General features: G+C 43.1%; 1 long non-coding RNA gene across 1 annotated transcript in view; it reads right to left on the bottom strand.

Annotated features, from left to right (window-relative positions):
* Window positions 1–1977: 1977 nt before the first annotated feature.
* Window positions 1978–5744, bottom strand: part of LOC110296983 — a 34487-nt gene continuing 30720 nt past the window's right edge. The window contains exon 3 of the long non-coding RNA XR_002378232.1: window positions 1978–2094. This is a non-coding gene — a long non-coding RNA (uncharacterized LOC110296983). The remainder of the gene's footprint in view (window positions 2095–5744) is intronic.

Genomic DNA, 5744 nt, shown 5'->3' on the forward strand with positions numbered 1-5744 from the left:
TTCACCTGTGTCTGCTTCAGGAAAACATTCTTTCACCTGTCTGCTTTAGCAATACATCCTTTCACCTGTGTGCCTCAGCAAAACATCATTTAACATAACTAATTTTCCAAAGAAACTAAAAGTTTCCACTTCACATGATTCCATAGGGAATGGGACTATTAGGCAGTATGACCTTGTTGGAGTAGGTATGGCCTTGTTAGAGTAGGTATGGCATTGTTGGAGGAAGTATGTCTCAGTTCATGTCCTGCTGCCTGCCAAACTGAGATGTAGAACTCTCAGCTCCTTCTACAGCACCATCTCTGCTTGAACACTGCCATACATCCTGCTATGATGATAATAGACTAAATCTCTATAATTGTAAGTTAGTCCCCAATTAAATGTTTTCCTTTATAAGAGTTGTCAGGGTCATGGTGTTTCTTCACAGTAATAGAAACCCAAGTAAGAGAATGTCCCTCAACATTGACTAGATAAAGAAAATGTAACATTTATACAATGGAAGAAGACACAGTCACTAAAAAATTAAATCATGAAATTCTCAAGGAAATGGATGGAACTAGGAAAAAAAATCATCCAAAATGAGGTAACCCAGACCCAGAAATACATATCTGGTCTGTATTTGTTTATACATGAGTAGTAGCTGTTACTGTTAAATCAATGATACCCAAAAACCATAGAGGTTATGTGTAGAATAAGGACTGGGGTGGTGGTAGTGGTGGTACTGGTGATAGTGATGGTTATAATGGTAGTAGTAGTGGTGTGCAGATAGCTTTCTCCAAAAGTAAGTGAAATAGAATGCATAGTTATTGATGGACAGGGGACTGGGACGGGAGGATCAGATTGGGAGGGAGAGGGAAGACAGAGACAAGGGAGGAAATACCAGGAGAAAACTAAAAATTAAGGCCCATTTGAAGTATTTGTATATATATATATATATGAAGGTGATCTAAATGAAATCACCAAATAAGCAGGGAGGTCGAGCCCCACCTGGCCATCTCCTGTCACCAGATGAAGCTTCCCGTTACAGGATTAGGTTATAACTCATTCAATTGTAGTCCAATGGGCTCCTATGGGAAGCCCCAAACAATCCGGGCTGGTGACATACATTTTTTTTTGTAACCTATTTTTAAAAAGGGTTCAACGTCTCCTCTAGCCGACCATCCAGCAGAAGGAGTGGAAGAGACAAGTTATTAGGATAGGGGAAGTGGACCTGCTCAGCAACAGTTCTTTAGGGGCAAACTCCATTTTCTTTCTCAGCAGTTAAGTCCATAGCAAACACCAAATACAAATCAGTAGTTGCAGACCAGTCCTCTAGGCAGGCAGACACCAGGCATGAACCAGCGGCTTCAGTCTGTCTGGAAGGAACCGCAAGGCTTGCCAACCGGCCTGACTTGAGGCCACAGAAGCGGCAAGATACCGCAGGAACCTCATGAGCAGTTTGGGCGAGTTTCTCTCAGCGATGTTATCACAAATCGAGCTTAACCATGTTATGTCAGGCAAACTAATATTTCAAAGTGAGACAGGATTTCACAAACAGAGAGGTGAAGTAAAGCTGTATTGATACATTGAAATTCCTCAAGGGAAATTTTGGGTTTTTAGCCTCATTAATAAAAGAATTTAGAAATGGACTTAGAGGAAATTCAAGAAAAATTTTATTAGTTAAAATTTTAATTATATTTTTTATTTATTTTGTGTGTATACATATATATGTGTGAGCTCATATGCAGTGGTGCACATGTAGAGTCCAGAAGTTCTCTCCTTCCACCATCTGAGTCCTGATAATTGAACTGAAGTTGTGAGGCTCAACAGTAGGCACCCATACCCACTGAGCCATCTCAGTAGATCTTTGTAGTCACTGGGAGAAAGACAATGGGAAAAAATTATAAATCTTCACAGCTGCTGGAAGGAGACAGGTGAGAACAGGAAGTCATTCTCACCTCCTTTTTTGGGACAGGGTCTCGTTCTGTAGCTCTGGTTGGCCTGGAATTTGCTACTTAGACTAAGATAACCTCAAATTCAGAGAGATCCACCAGTATTAAAGGCATGACAACCAAACCTTGTGAGTCATGCTTTGTAAGTTGAGCATGGAGGTCTGATCTGAAAGATAGGAAGTAGGAAATGTTATGGTGTTTGAGTTAGAGCTCTGAAAAGTAGGCAGGTTTACTGGGGAGCCTCTGCAAACTCCTGCACCAGGGAGAAGCTTATAGGAGGAGTCACTGCCTGACTAAGGAGACAATCATTCCTCCTGTCTTAGCATGCCTTCAAGTGAAGCAGCTTTCCTGATGCATGTCTCCCAAACAGGTTACTTTTGAGCCCCACTGCATTAACCCTTAAAGGAGGGACAATAGGATGCAATATTCTAATTTTTGGAGTGGATCAGAATCCCCGAGGCTGAAATCAGATTCCATTTGTTTGATGAGGAGGAAACAGTTCACGTTAATTACCCTCAACAAAGCCTTGAAACCATCACTTTTTCATATGGTATTTTAAATCTTAAAAGGGACAGTTGTGACTGGAGAGATGGCTCAGTGATTAGGAGGACCAACTGCTCTTCCAGAGGTCCTGAGTTCAAATCCCATCAACTACAAGGTGGCTCACAAGCATCTGTAACGAGATCCGATGGATGCCCTCTTCTGAAGACTGCTTCAGTGTACTCATATAAATAAATACATCTTTAAGGGGGGGGGGGCAGTTGTAAACCTTCGCTTTCAAGTGCTACCAGGGTAACCACAAGTACGGTTGAGAGCTCACTATAAGGAAGGAGTTCATCCCACATGGCCTTCAAAGCTCATCGCTCTGATCTAGCTGCCTAACAAAGTGACAGTCATTAGATAGTTTACACTAAGTAGCTTCTCAGTTCCTCTTAATATACCACTGCTCTTCATTATGCAGGCTGTTTTTGAACAAAAGGTTTCTTGCTGGGTGTGGTGGGACATAATTTAAGGAAGCTGTTAGGCACATTTGAGATCAGCTTGTTCTACATAGTGTGTTCTAAGATAGCCAGGGCTATGGTTAGACGCCCTGTCTCAAAAAATGGGGAAGAGTTACCCACACACACCATATACCTTTTTCAAAGGAGGAATTGAATAGAGTTCCAGCTGGCCTCAAATTCCCTGTATAGCCAAGTGCTGCAATGAATGGGGTTCAAGGTGGTGGTGGTTTAAATGAGAGAGACCCCCATAGGCTTCTGTGTCTGAATGCTTGCCCTCTGCTGAGTGGAACTGTTTAGGAAGGATTAGGAAGTGTGGCTCTGCTCAAGTGGGTGTAGTTCATGTTTCAAAAGCCTCTTCCCAGGCCAGTGTCCTTCTTTCTTCCTGCTGCCTGTGGATCAGGCTGTAAAGCTGTTAACTATTGCTCCAGGGCCAGCCTATCTGCTTCCTTCCATGATGAACATGGACTAACACTCTAAAACTCTAAGCAAGCCCCAAAATAAATGTTTTCTAAGAGTTTCCTTGGTTACAGTGTCTCTTTACAGCAATAGAAAGTAACTTAAGACAAGAATGTTATTTTTCAGGTGTACAAGTGCCCTTCTTTAGAATGTTTGCATATCTGCTCTAAGGAAGAACAAATGATCTATGCAAACCACACCAGATGCTCTTTTTCCTATACAAATATTACCCTGGTGATTTAAATAATGACTTCATAATAGGCCCAACCCACTCACTTGAGAGTTGGCATCAGAAAAATCTAGGTTACCCTTCTCTATATTCATATTTTGAGGTCTGGGTTATGTGAAATTCTGTCCCAGAAAACAATACCACCAACAACAAACAAAAAATAAATAAAAATAATTAGGCCCAAGGTTCAATTCCCAGTATTACCATGATACACAACTGTAATCTCAGCAATTAAGAAGTAAAGGTGATTTCAAGGTCTTTGGTGAGAGACACTGAGATTTGTGCTCATAGACAAGCCCTAGGGGAGCCAAGAATGTTAAACTCACAGTATTGTCTCTTCAAACGGAATCATGTCTAACCTGTTTTCTACCTACAAGGCTGGGAGCAAATATGGTTAACAGCCCAGTGATATTGAGCTATTTGTGTGACGTAGACCACAGTAGATCCTCTCAAGACCTAAAATCTATAGAACCCATCAAGATGAACAGTGTCACATGTGGCCTAATCTATAGAAACCATCTTGTTTAATGTTTTATTCTTTGTGAATTCTATATCATCCACCTCCATCTCACTCATCTCCTTGTCTCTTTGTACCTGCCCTTGCAATCTTCTGCTCAGAGGAAAAATAAATCTCACTGTGGAAGCTGTAGTATGTGACAGGCTGCCCCACAGTATACCTGTTGTCCACACTTCTTTATGTGCCAGTGTTCATTACAGTGAGTCACTGTTCTGGTTTGAGGCCTCTGGCTCCTGACATACTATTAATACTGGATCCTCACTGGAACTCTTCTCAGATATTCTGCTGTTTCCCTGTATCATGGAAATCCTGCAGCTTTGGATCTGTAGGAATGGCCCTTCTACCTCCTCCAGCAGTTCATAGATGGGATAGATGTTGAGGTGGGCCAACTCAAAGCCAATTCAGGCCTGGGTGGTAGCTAAGCTAGTCTGCCCACTAGGTCTCTCAAACCCACACCACCAGGGAGAGCTCTCCAGCACTGCCCTGGCTAGCTCACCCCATGCCTTAACCAGCAAGGGGTAGAGCCAACTCGTCCACTCTCCTATCCTTTGGGCTGGGCTCACCTGTGCCCATTCCAGCAAGGCCAGCTCTATTGTGTAGCCTAGGAGAGGTGCAGGACCTGCTCTCCCAAATGTTGTAGTCTTAGGGGGGCAAGACTAGCTCTCCAACTTCCATGAACTTGGGGCTAGCTCTCTGGCCTGCCATAGGTAGTGTGTTGGGGTCTCTCTCCTCACCCACATTAAACCTATCTTTACTAAACATGCCATATGTACTTTACAGAGTTGCAATATTGTCATATCTTAAGCTTTATTGGGTACATTAGTTACTTACCACCAGGAAAATTTTCACAAAATTGTGCTTTGCTTAAATATGAATATGCCTAAAATAAATTATTCAGGGTCAGAGCTCCAGAGATTGAATCAGCTCTGGTTACTGAGTTGAACTCAACGACTGTCTCGCCTATGATGGATCATTGCTCTGCTGGCAGTGGTATTCCCAGACACTCCCTTAGTCTTTTGCCGCAAAGCAAGTTGGAGGCATAAGGTGCATAAGGAGGCATAAAGTTCCTGTGCTTCAAACCCTACAATCTCACAGTGACAATGCCTATGAATAGTTGGCTTGCTATCTATAAACTCCGTCTTAAGGAAGGAGTGATGATGCTTGGAAAAGGTGTCCGAATGCCCAAGTGACCTTAGCTGGCAGACAAGAATGTGTCCAACAGTCGTATAGTGAAGGCCACATAGTATATCAACTCTTGAGAGCCTATGTAAAGGAGCATTTTGCCTGGAGACACTTCTGGTGCCTTACCCACGAGGACATCCTGTACCTCTGCCATCTCTGGAGATCATACCTGCTGCTCTGTGCTGCAGCCATCCTGAGACTGGCAGGGTGAATGAAGACCTACCTACAGGAGTAACAAAAGAGGTTGGGGTGATTAGAGACACCTATAGAAGAAGCACTGTGTCCCCAGGACAACAAGAAAGAAAGAAAAAGGAAAAAAAGTGTTGCCAGGTGTTTGGGGGGGGGGGGGGGGGAAGAACCTGCCAACTCTCCGCTATGTCGAACCACTCTTCCATGCTCCTGCTACTCTGTAACTCTCCACAGTTAGACCC

Source organism: Mus caroli, chromosome 6, assembly GCF_900094665.2.
Source record: "Mus caroli chromosome 6, CAROLI_EIJ_v1.1, whole genome shotgun sequence".
Lineage (NCBI taxonomy): Eukaryota > Metazoa > Chordata > Mammalia > Rodentia > Muridae > Mus > Mus caroli.